Source organism: Ochotona princeps, chromosome 6 (assembly GCF_030435755.1).
Source record: "Ochotona princeps isolate mOchPri1 chromosome 6, mOchPri1.hap1, whole genome shotgun sequence".
Taxonomy (NCBI): domain Eukaryota; kingdom Metazoa; phylum Chordata; class Mammalia; order Lagomorpha; family Ochotonidae; genus Ochotona; species Ochotona princeps.
This window is the reverse complement of record NC_080837.1, coordinates 54132491-54147264: the sequence shown is the minus strand read 5'-3', so window position 1 is coordinate 54147264 and position 14774 is coordinate 54132491. Positions and strand designations below refer to the sequence as shown.

General features: G+C 39.7%; 1 protein-coding gene across 2 annotated transcripts in view; it reads right to left on the bottom strand.

Annotated features, from left to right (window-relative positions):
• AKAP6 (A-kinase anchoring protein 6) overlaps positions 1-14774 on the bottom strand; it is a 555986-nt gene that overhangs the window by 441824 nt on the left and 99388 nt on the right. For both annotated transcript variants that reach the window (XM_058666317.1, XM_058666316.1), the window contains one exon: positions 11573-11784. The gene's annotated coding sequence lies outside the window, so the exon portion shown is untranslated. The remainder of the gene's footprint in view (positions 1-11572; positions 11785-14774) is intronic.

The window sequence follows — 14774 nt, the reverse complement described above, 5'->3', positions numbered from 1 at the left end:
CAGAGATGGTCTCCCCAAGAAACCGTTGAACTTATTTGGACAATAAGATGCTGGACTTTATGCTTGGTAGATGCTTGCAATGAAAGAATCTCAACTGAACTTGAACTGTGGTAAAGCAACAAGGTGGAGGAATCCACCACGGGGGGCGGGGGGTTGGGGAGGGGTTGTAGGAATCCCAGTGCCTATAAAACTGTGTCACATAATGCAATGTAACCAATTAAAAAAATTTTTTAAAAAAAGAAAATTGCCACGAGGCATAAGTTTTATCCTGCAGCATAATGAAGTTGTTAAAGGAAATATATTTAATATGTTTTATAAAGAAAAGCCATCATGAGTTTAAGATTTAACAGCACTAACATTCATTTATTCAGCCTGTTGTTTTTGTGGTATAATCAGAACATTGCTTTCTCCCAGGATGTTTTTTTAATTGCTTTTGGATATTGTTTGCCTTTTTTAAAGAGGAAGGCACTCTAATAGGATGTTGTCAAAACGGTCTAAAATTCAAGAGGAAACAGAAAAAAAAAAAAAAAGCTCACACCTGCTCCCTAAGAAATACTCCGTTTGAAAGCATGACATTTAGAATACGCCTTTGGTATGAAATTCAGCTACAGACATCCCCAGCTAAAAGATATTTTGCCTCCACGTGAAATGAACAGCAGAAATTAGCTATCTTAATTATTTCCTTCATCTAGGAGGCTTTATGTTCTTCTGGCCAAACAACTGCATCACTGTGTTCCTGTGCCTTGCTTTATTTCTCATTAAAACACTTTGAATAGCAACAGGAATTAAATTAGCAACAGGGAAGGGCTGACTGGCATGGCTTGCCATTCTCCCTTATCTGGCGCTTTCATTGATGATTCTTTTAAACATCATAAATTCATCAGAGATTTACAGCTAAAAGTTCATGATTTAAAGAATAAGAAGTAGCCCAGGGAGACAGAAAGAGATAACTAGCAAAAGAAAAATCAATTTACATTACACAAGGAGGAAACAAATAGTAAAACAGGCAGCTTACAGCTGGTGATAATGGCTATGGGGGGGTGGGAGAATAAAGACAAGAAATATAATAAGATAGCATGTGCTGGGCACAGTAGAAGCTGTTAAAGAACATTAGTTTATCTTTCTTTAATAAAAGCTCCAAAAATTATCCCCTTAGTTTCAGGAGTGTAGTTGAGGCCAAAGCACATTCCTTTCTCGGGGGGGGGGGGGGGGGAGAGGGGACAATACTTATTATCTCACTATATTTGAATAGGTGACATAATAAAAACTTCTGCCCACTTTGTGCCAGTTATGTAAATCAAAAACTTCCCTTCATCCTGTAGAATTATTCTCCCTATTTTATATTTGGGGAAAAAATGAGCCTCTAAGAATCTCAAAGACAACTGATCCAATTAATTTCATGGCAGCGCTATTCAAAAGTAAAATATATCTGGCTCTAAAATCTGGGCTATTTTCCTTGGGTGTTCAGCTATAAGGTGTCAGCAGATAGAGGGAGTCAAGCCAGGAAATATGGCACTGCTCTCCCCTGCCCAGCTTCCCCACTGTTACATTCCTGCCCAGAGAAGAACATTCCACACAGACATGCAAACTGTTGGATTTAGAATTCCAGAACCCAAAATGGAGGCTTTCCACTTGGTACAAAAGTAGTACAAACAATCTCTTTATTTTTGACAATTTTATATTTTCACCATTATATTGTTATGAGGTGTAGCCAGTGATAGCCAGTACCCACTGACAGTGGGCAAATGAAATTTGGCTGTGTCCCCTATCCTCTGTCCTGAAGGTAGGTTCTAACAGCAATGGAATGATAATTCCATCCTCAACCACTTCCCCCAGGTCCTAGTTTAGCCAAGTTATTGGATGTAGACAAGTCCAATTAGTCTAGGCATTTTTAGCTACAAGCCCAGTTCCTGTTCCTGCCCATTGCAACAAGCACTAATCAACTCCTTAGCCCACAACACTTAAGTATTCGCTCTTGCCCACCTGTGATTCCCCTATCAACTGAGAGGGGACACTACTGCATTGTTGTGTAAACCACCCCCCTCATAAGTCCCTTTAAAAGGCCCATGAAGCAGGGGCTCTCACTCTCTTTCTGGCCAGGTGCTTCCATTACTCTGGCACCTCGACTCTTGGCTGACCCAGGGCAGGTAATCCCCTGAACATGGTCCCTGTGTACTGCTTTGATGAGGCAATGGTTATAATAATACTGTTTCTGGTTTGTGTACTATCAGGAGTTCCAGGAGGGGTGAGGCCTATCAGTAGTAGAATGTGGGCAGAGAAGCCAGGGAAAGATGAATGTCTGCAGCTTTGTAAGTGTGTCCAGTTTCTTTGTGAGTGTGTCCAGGTTATTCGTTGCATGTCTCTTAGGATAACTTATATTGTTGGGGAAGCTGGGACATAGGTTTTCAGCTTAATGGATAGACTTAAGGATAACGACCATTTGTACCTTTGGGAATTATGACTCATTAGATTATGATTGGTTGGATTGCCATATGGACTTGTGATTTGTTATTGTATTATCACCAAGCTGAGTTAATAAAGACTCCTTAATAAACCTGGTGTGATCTCGCTCGCACACTGCAACAATATGAGGTTCTTGAGTATTTCTGAAAAGGAACATTTTGTTTTCTACTCAAGCTGACAGCATTCAATCTAGTACTTCATATTTGAGTATCTGAGCATACACTGTATTTAGATAAAGATAATGCTAGGAATTTAAGACCAAGAGAAAAACATGTCAGATAGTTCTATCATTTTCTTAAAGCATAACTTAAAAAAAGCAATATAAAATATGGATTTATTTACTTTTACAACAAGTAAACTAAATCATGCTAACCACAGCAAAAATACAAAAAAAAAAAAAATTAAGCAGATGTATTTTCCCAAGACATGCTATCTTTTCCTTGATCTTCTGCATCTCAATCTATCCAATTAAAACTCAAAGATTTAAAATCCTGTTAACCAATCATGTATCACGAAATCAGTAATAGGCTCATCAACATGAGCCTATTACTTCTTGGAGCAATCACGTCTGATTTTGTGGTGGACTTTTTTGCCTTTGCTTTGAGTTAGGTGTTTCCTAGAGTCTTCTAGAAACTACACACCATTTCTAGACATTATTGAAGAAAAGTACATCTTTCTAGCTTCCTGTTACTCTGCCCAACTCCTTGTTACCACCCTCCATCCCTGATTTTTATGTTTTCTTAACTTAAAATAAAGTGTAGTAGCAATACTGGGGATAATTTTTAAAACTACACTGAACACCCATTTTCACTTTACAGTAATGTACCACATATTGCCCTATTGTCTCAGTTATTTCTATTTGATCCCCACACAGACTTCCAGCAAGAGCAAATAGCATGAGTTTTAAAGGATCATTTCCTTTTAAGTCACACAAATATGGAAAAATCAAACACAAGGTGGTATTTGAATTAACTATTAAAGCTAAATCCAAGCAGATCACTTCACAAAAACATATCTAAAAAGCTGTTTTTAAATAGGCTCTCTTTATGCTAAATGCAATGGTAATAAACAGTTGTCTGGGTTACTGCTGGTGAGGACTGTGGGGCTTCGAAACTGTCCCAGAAGGCAAGGCAGCTGGAGAACAGAAGCAAACTACAAGTAGCAAGATCTGAGAAACTTGAGTCTCGGCAAGCAAAGGTAATGCATTATTAGGACAACATTTAACTGAAGAAGTTTAAAAGGAAAAGTGTAAATGGCAGGGTATGACCTGATACTGCACCCCAGGATGTGTCCTGACCAAGAGAACTGATTCAGACTGCCTGTAAGCAGAACCCACAGAGTATAGGGCTAAATCTGTGACCAGCTTTCCAACATCTGTGAGTTTGCCTGTGGTGTTTCTCTCTCTCTCTCTCTCTCTCTCTCTTAAATGTTTCTGCTTTTGATTTGGCACATTAACTTACACATGGGAGACATATAACTCATTTGTTGATTGTTGACTGTTGGTGAAATTATTTGAAACATCTGGTTTTAAAGTTGGTACAATAGTGACCCTGATGGGCTTCAGAAATGCGAAGGGTTACAGCACAAGGCTGCGAACCTTGATCCTAGGAGGAGATTCTGCAACTGAGGCTCACTGAGGCAGCAGTGCCTTATAGATTTGTCAGGTCTCTGACTACTCACACAGCCATAAAATTTTTTTTAAATTTTTTTCCTGTGCTGCAAGTGTTTTCATTTATATAAATTCTCTAACAACTCACTACAAATCTATAGATTAATACATTAACACAACAGCTACTTTTCACTGTGACGCGTTGGGTTAAAAATATTGTAACTACCATAAGAGCTAAGTGTCAGTCAACAGCAACTCATTATCATAAGCAATAATGGTAAATCTGGATCCCAGAACTGCACGGCTAGAACTGCCTTGCTGCAAAAGCATTCATTATAAATATTGGCTGCAATTCCCATTTTAATTTAAAAAGTGAACTCTTTTTGCAGTAATATAACGTCAAATTATAGACACCCCAATTTCCTGGAGAGAGGAAAACAAACAAAAAAAAATACCACCAAGTATAAACATATTAGGTAATTTAAAGAAGAGTTAAACAAAGATGATAAAAGGGATAAAAAAGGGCAGGAAAATTAATATAGGATTGCTAATTAGCTTGTTTTGCATAGAACATTTGATTCTTCCCCTTAAAGCAATGGCAGTGACAAATAAACCTGATCTACCAAAAATCTTCAAGTACAATATAATATCTCCCTCAATGCCTATAAAGGAAATACCACTGAATTATTGTGCCAGCTGCTACGTTTATGCACAGGAGCTTTTTGCACTAGGTTGTTCTGACAACAGTGGTCCCTTAGCATTTGGGTTGTTCTTTTTTATTAAAGTTTTTTTTATTGGAAAGGCAGACTTACAAAGGCAAGAAGAGACAGAAAGATTTTTCATCCACTGGCTCAATTCCCAAATGGACACAATGGGCAGAGCTGAGCTGATCCAAAGCCAGGAGCCAGGAGCCAGGAGCTACTTCTAGATCTCCCATGCAGGTGCAGGGAGATCTGCCTTCCCAAGTCACAAGCATGGAGCTGGATGGGAAGTGAATTACCCAGGACATGAACCGGTGCCCATATGGGATTCCAGCTCTTGCAAAGAGAGAAGTTAGCCAATTTAGCCATCATGCCAGCCCAAAGTTTTTAAACTGAACAATTTCTATTTGAACTCTTCCAGAGATAGGAGCAAGGAGTTTCAGATTCAAACTACTATACAGCTTAGGAAGTACAAGCTGACATACCAAAAGGGTTACACAGGAACAGCAACATAACTTACAGAGTCCAGTGTAAAATGAAAACATGGAGCCCTTAATCTAAAATATTAAGAAATTCAAATAATAACAGAGCATTAATAAATCTTAACGCAGGGCCACATATCATGGTAGAAATGGCATGGCTACAAAGCCTGCCCTGGACCCATTTTAAAGCAAGATATAGGACACTTGCCAATTTGAGACCCTGTTATAAAATTCCCCAACTGGGACCAGCTTTGTAGCATAGAAGGTAAAGCCCTTGCCGACAATGTTGGCATCCTGTATGAGTCAGCTACTCCATTTCCAATCCAGCCTCTCCTGCTAATGCACCTGTGAAATCAGTAGAAGATGGCCCAGGCATTTAGGTTCCTGCACCCACATGAGATCTAGAAGAAGCTCTGCACTCCCAGCTTTTGCCAGGTTCAGCCCCAGAAGTTGTGGTCATTTGGGGGCAAACCAGTGGATGTAAGATTCTGTTTCTCCTCCAATCTATAAATTGTGACCTTCAAAAAATTTTTAAAAAATCTTCAGTAGTAATAATAAAAGTTTCACACCGTTTCCTTGGTTCCCCTTGTGACTCAAAGCAAATACTTGCAAGATGGCTGAGGCATTTGGAGTATATCCTACACACAGCTGAGGAGCAGAAAAAAGTGTGACTGTCAACTTCCGGGGGAACAATGTCACTCCTTTATTTTCATCAAGTCTTAAAATCAATTTGAAGATTCAGATACTAACAGGTATGTGCTTTGTGAAGCAAAAACTTTAGGGCTCAGTCTTGAAACATCTAGAAGTCTGTTGTTAAAAAAAAAGTCCTCTATTTTGCTGAAAAGCCTTCACACTCATGGCCCGTCAACAGAGGTGACCATGTACAACTGCCATCAGAAAGGAATACTAAGGAAGGACATTTACTGCAGCTGTTACGCCACTTAGGATGCCTGCAGCCTAAATGGGAGTGCTTGGTTTGAGTCCCAGCTCCTCTATTCCGATCCCACTTCCTGGTAATTCGCATCATGCTGTCCACATGGGAAATCTGGATAGACTTTCACCCCTTAGCCCTGAATATCATTGACATTTGGGGAGCAAACCAGTACACAGGAAGATGGCTCACTCCGTCTCTCTTTGCCTTTCAAACAAAGTGAACAATTATGAAGAGCTTTATTTAAAAGGAATATTCAATCCTCAAGTGAAATTTTTTTTTTTGCTTAAAGATACATACCAAACTGGACCCACTTAAACACACATGAATGTGTACCAGAACATTTTTGTGAAAATGTCATTATAGCTTTAAATACATTAACATTATTGTTCAGAAATGCTTCCTATTTCTATTGATGTTTGTAGGGCCACTGGTAAGCAAAGATGTGAGCGGCTGAGACATCAAGATCTTCATGACATATGCCTCCAAAACAACACTAGCTAGAATGCTCAATCTGTGGTCAGTTTTTAAAGGTGAGAAATGCCTTTGATAAAAATGGGAAAAACCGGGCCTGGTGTGGTAGCCTAGTGGATAGGGTCCTCTCCTTGAACATACTGGGATCCCATACGGGCACGGGTTCTGATCCCGGCAGCCCCATTTGCCATCCAGCTCCCTGCTGGTGGCCTGGGAGAGCAGTCAAGGATGACCCAGAGCCTTGGGATCCTGCACCCACCTGGGAGACCCGGAAGAGGCTCTGGGCTCCTGGCTTCGGATCAATCAGCTCTGGCTGTTGTGGCCACTGGGGAGTGAATCACTGGACAGATCTTTGTCTCTCCTCTTCTTTGTATATCTGACTTTCCAATATAAATATTTTTTAAAAAATGAAAAACTCTTATTAGTTGATTTGTCCCACATGTTTCACATTTCCGTCACTTTTGTTAACAAACATGCAATTTTTGATTGATTATATTTTTCAGATTAGCTTAAATTAAAATATACCACTTTCCATATTGGCCTTGTCAACAGCCAGCAAGATTTAAATATAAATCCAATCAGGAAAAAGCTATTAACCCACTTCTAAAGTATATATATATAAGATGACCTCAAGAACTTTATGGGAGGGCCTGGCGGAGTGGCCTAGTGGCTAAGGTCCTCGCCTTGATCCCATATGGCCGCTGGTTCTAATCCCGGCAGCTCCACTTCCTCTCTATCTCTCCTCCTCTCAGTATATCTGACTTTGTAATAAAAATAAAATAAATCTTTAAAAAAAAAAAAAGGACTTTATGGGAAACAAAAGTTAATTTCATTTTGGTGCAAAAAATGTTTAATTTATGCATTTTTCATAATACACATTTTCCATGACTTTTCTGACTTTTCATGACTATATCTGCATATCTTTAAAGGTAATTTATTTACAATTATATAAAGTAAGTGGAAGTACTATTACAATATTACAGAAAATAAATTCTTCTACTAAAAATTTACTTGTTTGTCTCTCCTTCAGAATGCAACAGGAGAAGAGATTTACATTGTTCATTACTATCTATGTTCCCAGACAATGCCTGACACCTAGAAGATGCTCCACAAATATTTCTTGAATTGAATTGGAACCACACATCCACACAAATTTCTACAACTGAAAATAGAAAGAAGTCAGAGACAATGTAGCAGGACTACCAACTTCCCTGAATTCCACTGGCTATTTCAGCCCTACTTGAAATCAACTCCTTCTATACCACACCTAGCGACTGCTTTCTGATCAATCTCTCATTCTTGTTCCTTCTGCAGACACAAGCTTTGGCCTCCTTGAACAACCTAGGACAAAGGTTAAATTCTTCCCAGAAGCTAGAAAAGCCTAATGAGCCCTGTGGAATAATATTTCTAAGTATTCACCCTAGTGGAATCAATATCAGCATGCTGTCAGCATATGCATTAGCCCCACTTCCAAACAAAGAGCAGCCCTCAGCGCCCAGTAATGACACTGGGCGTGGACAGCTGGGGATGGGTGAGATGATGCAAAGATGACTGGATCAGCTCTCCTCCAACACAAAGCTTCCAGGATATTGCACAAGACTGTCTTTCTTGTACTTTGTCAGAGAGAGATGGCTTTTGGTGTCAGCCACTGATATATTCAGCAAAATAAACCCTGCTTTTATTTTCTTCATCCAAGAGATAGATTCAAATTACACTTCAGGGCTGTAAGAGAAGTTTCTGCCCCTAATCCTGGCTTGGGACGGAATGAGAATCTCTTATAGTTAACAGAATACTACATATTTGGCGGGTAAGACAGGTACAATGACCTTGAACCATTACTGACTCAGATGAGACCTGCCTTCAGCACAGCTCTACCATGCCCATGCTCATTCATGCAGCATTTTCCATGCACAGATCCTACTGGAAAGATATGGCAAGCAAGGATAGCAGCAAAATGTCCACGGAACAATTCTCTAATACTTTAGTATCCAGGATCAGAGTAAATTTTCACATCTGATGAAAAACAAAACACCCCATACTCACTTTTATGATAAAATTTATTTTAGTATTGTAAATGAAACTTTGTTCTACATGAGAAATTTGATTTTCCAATAGGAATAAGAAGTAGGGTGAGTGTGATGGAGAATAGCTCCCTGATGTGTAAGATACACAGTTAAAGTGTCATAAAACAGTGATGAATATGGATAAGAACATGGGCTTCACAGACTGATTTCATTGATTATCACCCTGACCCAATCACTTATAAGCAAAGTTTGTTAACCTAGCTAAGAACTGGTTCCTATAACATATAAATAAACAACACACAATCCTACAGGATAAGATTATTATTCTAACTTACAATGTGATTATATACCTAAAAATATTCAGAAAGCTTAGTTTGATATCAGCAACATAAAAATATTGAAGAAGCAATAGTTTGGGTTGTTATTATGATAACTTTTGTCATTCTCATCATGCCCTATTTACCTGTAAAGAATTGATTTCTTTATGACTTTGTAATTCAGTAATGTAAGTCATAGCAAAAAGGTTAGAACAGGTTAACTTTTTGTGATGACTCCAAAGTCTAAATGTGCCCCCCATATACATAATCTTTCAGTCATTACTGTGAAACAAAATTCCTTAAATTCTAGAAAGTTTCAGAGAAGTAGTAAGAAATGCAGCCATAGGTTGCAACAAATGCAACCATCCACCTCCTGGGGATATATTAAAACTAAGGTAACTGAAATAGCCTTAACCAGTAATTAAGACACACAGCTAATCAGAGAGCAACACAGGCTGTGGCCCTCTGAGAAGAAACAAGCACCAGGATGACAGCTCCCATTACTAGGGCTTTGTTCTCCAAGAGCAAAAAGAGCACAAAAGCGTAAAGTTGGAGGACTGAAACAATTGCGTTTTGAACATTTGCTGGAAGCTGGAGACATAGACTGAAATCACAGGCTTGTCCAAGCTGGGAGGACGTGCCACTCAGTAACTGCGTCAGCCGACACCCACCAGCGCCCTTCCCCACCCTGAAAGCATGACTCCACTTTTTCTCATGCTGCCCTTAAGGAATCTGGCCTCTACGACTTCCAATAATTACACAGATCACCCGTGATGAAGCAGCTTAGGGAACGGTCAGACAAAAGAGACAAGAATTAAGCAAACAGAAACCCCATTCAAACGCTGCCCTTAGTTATGTTTTGCTCCTAACAAATCATGTTGCCAAACAAGTCTTGTTTTGTTGCTTTTCCTTGCAAGTCACACTTAAAAGAATTCTAATCAGCACTGAGTGATTTTCTACAGATTTACAGTCTAGCCACTTTCCCTCCCCCTTCACCATCTAGCAATCCTCCCTGTCATCTTAGAGCTACTGTTTTAACTGTGCTCACACCCAGCAGTCCCAGCAGAGCTTTCTGCTATGTGACATTAAAAAGCAGGCAGCAAACAATTCATGTTCCCAAGCACTTGAGATAACACCACGCTGGGCCCAGCTTCTCCCATCCCATACAGCTGCATGTCAGCCTGAGAGCAGCATGTGTGTAGTGTGGTATAAACAAGCTAATTAAAAAATCCAAGGTCTTTCATTCTGGCTAGTGCCTGATGGGACCAATATGCTGAACTCTGGGAAGAAAAAAAAAGCAGCAGCAGCAGCAGCAAGCTAGCTAGAGGTCTTGCTTCTCCTGTTTTCCGTGATGTGTCTCATTTAGGAGCAACAAACAGCCTACACAGAGAGGGACCTAGGGCTTGCCATGCTTTCCCACAGGACTTCATGATTAAAAATGATCCGCCCAACAGCACCAAGCCACAAGGCCACTCCCTGCTTCTAAGTGGACATATTGATCAGCTGAACTGACATGTGCCTCCTCCTTTCTCTCTCCTCATAGCAATCAGCTGTACCAGGGAAACTCATTTCATTTTCCCGAACAAAAGACAACACATTGCTCCTTATCAGACACTGCCAGGTTATTTTTTTTTAAAAGGAAAAAAAAAAAAGTAAATATACAGATGCCTAAAGTTGAAATGGGTTTGATGCCATAGTTTCAGAATTGAGTTGAGGTTAAAACTAAGTCCAAAGACCTGTAATCCCTACAAGCATTGAGGATCCTGATATTTATTCATCAGTCCAGATTTCAATTAAAGTTAAGCAAGACATGGCCACACCAGCACCGATACCAGAGGCTGTCTCCAGGCTTAGCCTTGACTGCAACTGCCGCAGAAGGGACTCATTTCCTTCTCAGTTACAAGTCACCCTGCACACAACTCTAGCTATTTTAGACTAGCTAGAGATGGGAAAATAGCGAGTCAGTCTTTGAACTAACTATGAAGGACCCTGATTAAAGAACTACTGTATAAATTTAAAGCTCAAATCACTTCATGCTGTTAATAAATTCTCTCCTGAACATTCAAGAGATCCCCTTTCACATCAGGGTTATGTCAAATGCTTATTCAGCATTCATTCTCTGCCATGAAGAAACTGAAACCAGACCAAGAAAAATACAGAATTTCATACTGCAAATCATTAGATATTTCATAAATCCCAAGAATAAACAGGGGACTAATTAGCTTTGCCCCATAAAAAAAGAAATACATATCTTTACAACATTTAAATATTATGAACTGCTCATTTTACAGCTTAACCGGGATTTTGTGATAGAAAATTATCATATTTATGAACAATTCCATGAGAATACTAAAAATAACACACTCAGATGGAACAAGAATAATTCTAAGTATTTTGATTCTTATACGACTCATACAGGCCTTTGTCTTAATCCAGCAGCCTGTTTTAGGTAAAACAGCTCTCCTTCCTCAGTCCATTTTAAGCACACAACATCCCCCCACCTCTACCTTAGCAGACACGGACTAACCAACAAAACAGCCAAGCAATTAAGACCCAGACATTAACACTCACCATCTCCTGCTCCCACCGTCGTCTTTTGATGTTTACGGCACATCTGTAGGATGCAATACTAGGAGATGCCTTGTTTGACCTGCTGCATGATGCTGTGACATCAGTTCAGATGATGCAGCTCATTATGGGAAAGACTGCTGTTGCTATGGCAACTGGGATGTGCTAGGAATCCTTGCTGCATTTCCAGTGGAGCTTGAGACAATACGGAAGCCCTGTAAGACACAGACAATTTGCAACATTTAGACCAGAGGAAGAGGGTTCCTCACTGGACTAAAATCCATAGTTTAAAAAGGATTTCCTTGAAAACACTTTGGAAAAACTAAAAATTGCCCCCTCCCTTTTGTTGTTACACATTTAGAAAAAAAAAAAGGTGATAGGGGAATACAGATTTAGTGATAAGCAAATAATTACTCAAAGGTACAGCATTTCCCTGACAGGCAATTTGATCACTTTCCTCTCTAGGCAACACTGTAATGTCCTTTTAAAAGTTATTTTAAAAAGTTTTTGTTCATCTATCAAAGACCAAAAGAACAAAGCGGGAACAGAAAAACAATTTCAAATGAATTACAGACTGCTGACCAAGTAACTATAAGCCTAAAGTAAACACACTCTCAAAACATGGGCAAATACTCAGCCCATGAAGTCTTTCTGGGCTGGTCCCTCTGATGGATACTAACCCACAGAACCTTCTCAGGCAGCGTAATTTCAGATCACACCTAACCATTGGACTGCAGTGGACGGTTTGTAATGAAGGGGAATATACACTACCACCCTCAACTTCAAGAGGCCAAGTCCTTGAAGCACACAGAATCCCTCCCAAATGCAATACCCAGTGGTTAGAACTAGGGGCAGATCTGCTAGAAACTTCCTAAGTCATTGGCATTCCAAACATTGGGGTCTGTTTTCTTCAGGGCAATTATACCCTCTACCACAAAGGAGATTGATTGCTCACTCCCTTCCCCCAATGAAAGCTGGAACTTTGTGAAAAGCCACATTAAACAAGACACAGTGAAGTATTTCCCCAGTTGGCAAAAGAAAAGCAAATCTAAAGCAATCACTTCTTTCCAGTCTTGGGCAGAAACAAACATCATGTGGTGAGAGCTGGGAGGAGGAGACAGGAACAGAGCAGCCCATCTCTTGCATATTTAATATTTGCAGACCATTGATAGAGAGAAAGGCAAACTCAAGCTGACCTACCCTACATCTACTCCAGTTTTACAACTCTGTGCAAGAACAACATTCTAGAAGCTCAAAATATAATGAGACAATTATGTTGTCCCCTCCAACTTGACATTTGAAGTGGCAATGTTAATCAACAGCAAAAGGAGTGGGGAATGGAACAGCAGAAGGAATTCCTCTGATTAAGCCTTTGTAAATGGGGCTGATAAAATGCCTGAGAGGTGCCAAGATCCTAGTAGGGTGCACCATCAGCCATGCACAGAGCAGCCGTGCCCTGGATGGAAAGCTAGGACTGTTCTTGCTTTATGTAATGAGAAATTAAGGAACTAAAACAAAGGTGAACCTGTCTGCCCAGGTCATCCATTAGTTCAAGGGCATGGACACAGCCTGACTCTTCTCTGCAGCTTCGTCGTACACCACACACCTCATAGCCTACGCCAGCACAAAGAGCACTAATTTGCGATTCAGGGAAAGCAAATATGATGCCAGTTCCTCCTAGGGCTTCTGTGTGACTTAACAGCATGCAATTGACTTCTCTGTAGAGATGAACAGATTTAACTAATAACCTTGGTTTTCAGGGAGGTATTTTTTGTTTGTTTTGTTTTCTTTTGTTTTTTGTTTTGCCAGTAGTACGACTCTTTTCTTTTAAATTTTTTTCTGATTGATTTTAAAGGCAGGATGATGAGGTAAGAGAGGGTGGGGATAGAGAGAAAGAGCATGATTTTCCACCTAATGGTTGACTCCCTGAATAGGTGTAACAGTCCAGGGCTGGACTAGGCCAAAGTTTGCAACCAATAAGTGCATCGTGAGTAGCAAGTGTGCAAGCATTTGGCCATCATCTGCTGCCTTTGCATCCACACTGGCAAGAAGCTACATCAAAAGTGGGACAGGTGGGACTTGAACCAGCCTAAATTATTCCATTTCTTTTCAAGATTGTTACTGGTCAGTTAAGAACGCATTCTAATTTGTCAACAATATAATTTAAAAAGTAAAAAAAAAAATAAAAAATAAAATAAAAATAATTTTTTAAAAAAACGCATTCTATTAATTTTATTCTGATGGTCATATATTTCCTTTGACTCTTGTTATTCATTTTGTGATTTGCGGTTTTCTGTACCGGTAAATTTTGATTTTAGTCTCTATCTTCCATTAACCACACATTGCTTGGGCCGTGATAGTGCCCCATTTGGGCCCCAAAGTCTGTCCTGGTCTCTGTGAAGCCCTCAGGCATTGACAGGCACCCCACTGCACTACTCTGCACCCTGTGTCCACCTGGGCGCACTGTCCACCTGGTAGACATAAGGTCCAGAGAAATCAATGAGGGCTTCCTTGCCTGAATTATGTACAATGTGCCCAGAGCTGCCAGAAAATCCAGTCTAAGGGACCTGCATCCTAACTCCATACAAAATTCCATAACTTCTTCAGATTAGGCCAGTGAGATACTCAAAAACATCACCTACACTAATTACAGCTAAAGAAGCTTCAGATGCTATATTAACACACTCATCTGAAACCAAAGCCAAAGAAGCTTTTTCTAATCAATATCCTCCCACTGCTAGCACTACAAAAGCCATGCTGTTAAGCTGAAAGAGGTAACTGATCTGCTAGGTGAGAAAAAAAATTATGGACACAAGAAACATTAGAAACAAGGTAACATGACATTTTTAAAAGAACACAATAACTCTCTAGTAACAGATTCTAAAGAAAAGGAAATGGACAAGCTGCCTGAAAAAAAAATCAGGATGATTTTGACAGATTAAGCCATTGCCTGTGATGCCAGCATATATCATATGGGTGCCAGTTCCAGGGTAACATGCTCCATTTCTGATCTAGTTCCCTATTTAACCAATGGATGGAAGATTCTCTCTCTCTCTCTCTCTCTCTCTCTCTTATCTGCCTTGAAAATAAGAAATTTTTACAGAGAAAAGAGAACTGAATGCCATCAGCATAATTCAGTGAAATTAGGAAGGCAATTCATGACATGAATGAGGAAATAGATACAAAAAAAGAAACAATCAGAAAC